This window comes from Halyomorpha halys, unplaced genomic scaffold, assembly GCF_000696795.3.
Source record: "Halyomorpha halys isolate HHAL.00 unplaced genomic scaffold, Hhal_1.1 Scaffold61.1, whole genome shotgun sequence".
Lineage (NCBI taxonomy): Eukaryota > Metazoa > Arthropoda > Insecta > Hemiptera > Pentatomidae > Halyomorpha > Halyomorpha halys.
The window spans coordinates 824,341-827,274 of NW_027110400.1; the positions used below are offsets into that span (position 1 = coordinate 824,341).

Sequence of the window (2,934 nt, forward strand, 5' to 3'; positions counted from 1 at the left end):
GTCTGTAATGGTCGTAATCGACGTGCAGTTCCCTGACTTTTCAGTCTTGTGTGAGGATTCCAGGTTAATCGTTTGACCAAATGTAGTGCAAGGTAGCGGATCTGTTTGACAGGAGTAAGAGTAACATTATTAAATGAAACTGTAGGGCAGTCGGTAGATTTACGACAAAGGGTAAAGGTGATTTGATGAAATTTGTTGGAATTTATATTAATCCTCCAATTACGACACCATTCTTCGAGAGCTGTGATATGGGATTGGAGAGTTTGGTATACAATTAATGGGTTATTATTAACTGCGAGCACACATGTGTCATCGGCATACGTGGTGAGGATAGTGTTAGGATTGGTAGGAATGTCAGCTGTATAGACGGTGAAGTGTTGGGACCAAGAATACTACCTTGAGGAACACCAGCGGACTGAGAATAGAGGGATGAATAGGAACCATTGTGGTTTACTTGGAATAGTCTATCGATGAGAAAGGAACGAATGATAAGAAAGTATGTAGGAGGTAGGAATTTACGGAGTTTGTAAAGCAGTCCCGGATGCCAGACTCGATCAAAAATACAAATATAAACAGAAGAGAGAAAAAAGAAATCATAAATAGAAAAATTTAAATGAATAAAAAAGAAAATTAAAAGTATTTTAATAAAAGTTATCGTACCATTCGTAACCAATAAAATAAAAGCAGAGTATGAAAGAACAAACGTGACAGCTCAATGATACGCTTTACGAAAGTTTGAACATCAAATTATGAGAAGAACGTTTGATTGAGTGCTCCATGGCCTGCCGTACGGCATATCATTAAAATAGATATGATATAATATAGATATAGATATGAATAGGATCTGACAGAAGCCTGTAAAATCGATTTTGGGGCCATCTAATCTCAAGAAATGATCGGTATTAACCAAATCAACAAAGGAATCAGCTATTGAGGGGCAGCAAGACAACACAATGTAAGGTTAAAATCACAGATGGTCTTCATTCCTCAAGAGGAGTGGAACTAAAAAATAAAAGAAAATAGGGGAGAAAGATAATACATATGGTACAGGTGCCAACAGATCCATCGTTGAGATTCTCAGTTCAATTACTGAACAACTGATCGTATTTTGTAAACAACTTTGTCTTTGTGGATTTCACTGGTTAATCTTCTGTTTGAAGATAGCATAGCTTTGTTAATTTCTTTTTCATCATAATTAATAGCATTTTATAGCATTAATCCGCTCTCTACAGAGACTGTAAGACATGTACGGTTTCAGTATTTGTTTTTCATTTTCGTGATTGAGACTGACTGGCAAGCGGTTAGAAAAAAATCTTGTTAATCAAAAAGATTAGAAAAAGAAATAAGTAAGAAAATATAAGAGGTTTGATGAGTCAAAGCGGTGGGAAGGAGAAAACGATTAGCTGGAGAGTAAAGTTAATGAAGGTAAATCAGATATTGTGCCGAACGAGAGGGCAACTTAGCTTCCTTCGCTATAATTCCTGTTTATCTCATTAAAATGTAAATTAACCAGAGCCGTTTAATTATGTCCAAAGAGGTAGGATTAATTATATTCTTAATTAAAATATAATTACCGTTGTAGCTCCGCTCCCTCTGATTTAAATCTTATTTTCCGAACAGGTAGGAGCTACCTGTGATTGTGTTAGAGGTCGCCTCTGGTATAGCCCTGCAGACCCATTAGAGTTTCGTTTTATTTTACAAGGTTAATTTTTTTCTGAGGTATAAGCCCTGCTACGTCTTGGTGAGCCCTGCAGGCCAACGCTGGACTAGTCATAACCGTAATTGCTACATTGCCTGCAAAAATCATCCCATTTGTACAGAAAATATAAGAACAAAAATAATAACTATAGAACAAGAGGGTTTAGAATACCTCGGAATACTTTAAAAAAAAAAAAAGTAAATAATTGTTTGAGTGCATTCAAACCTACATTTTAATAATCTCCTAACTCTTCTGTTTTTTTTAATCTAAAAAAAGCTTTTAACATTAGTTATATGATCATGCATTTATTAAACCTCTGATATAGACTACCCAAATTCATGTACCTGCAGTGAAGTACGATTTAAATTAGTTATGAATTTTATTCCTCGTATATGAAGCATTCCGGTCTTGTTTAAAATTATTTGTTTTAGAATTATATTTTTTTGTAAAATTCCAAAATATCCATAATTGAAAAGTTAAACTAAAAAAAAAAATTCATTATTGTTTTCTACACCAAAAAACATAAAAATGGGCCCTAGTATGTGTGTAAGAAATCTGAGAAGTTGGATTAACTCGACATGCGAACATGTGATCTTAAAATCAATAGTATTTTAATTTTCTTCACCTCCGAAAACATATACAGAACTAATATATTAAAAATTTGAGAAAACAAAAAAAGGGATACACTTTTCATTTTCTGTACTTATAAAAGGACTCTGATATATGTAACAGGAATCAAAGAAGTTAAAATAAATCGATATGCCACCCAGTGATCTTAAAATCCATAGAATTTTCATTTTCCGTACCTCTCAAAACATATAAAGGAATCCTAACAGGTTAGAATTATAAAAAAAGTTAAAATAAATCGATTTAGGAGCGAGTGATCTAAAAATCGACAGCATTTTCTTTTTCCACACATCGAAAAACATATAAAGAGATCCTAGCAGATTAGAGTTATAAAAAGTTAAAATAAATCTATTCCCAGAGCTCTTTTGGATTTAAACTTGTGGTTTAATTTGCCCACAACAAGGACAGCTTTCAGGGGCACATTTTGAAGAATTCTATTGTCTGTTCTCACAAAATACTTTTTTTATTCAAAACTTTATTTATTGATAGATATTACAATCTGCCACAAAGTTGTTGGGAAAAAGTGATAACTTTAAAAAAAAAAGTGATCACATGCACACTAAAATAAAATAAGAATAAAAATAAAACATTTTTTTTTTTTTTTTTTT

At 32.8% G+C, this 2,934-nt stretch overlaps 1 protein-coding gene and 1 long non-coding RNA gene across 2 annotated transcripts in view; both read right to left on the reverse strand.

Moving 5' to 3' along the window:
* Positions 1-2,186, reverse strand: part of LOC136796048 (uncharacterized) — a 4,471-nt gene extending 2,285 nt beyond the window's left edge. Inside the window, exons 1-2 of the long non-coding RNA XR_010843743.1 lie at positions 2,044-2,186; positions 1,575-1,794 (exon numbers count right to left, since the gene is read on the reverse strand). This is a non-coding gene — a long non-coding RNA (uncharacterized lncRNA). The remainder of the gene's footprint in view (positions 1-1,574; positions 1,795-2,043) is intronic.
* The window catches only part of LOC106692560 (ribonuclease P protein subunit p40), a 493,269-nt gene that overhangs the window by 434,395 nt on the left and 55,940 nt on the right, over positions 1-2,934 (reverse strand). The window lies entirely within an intron of this gene.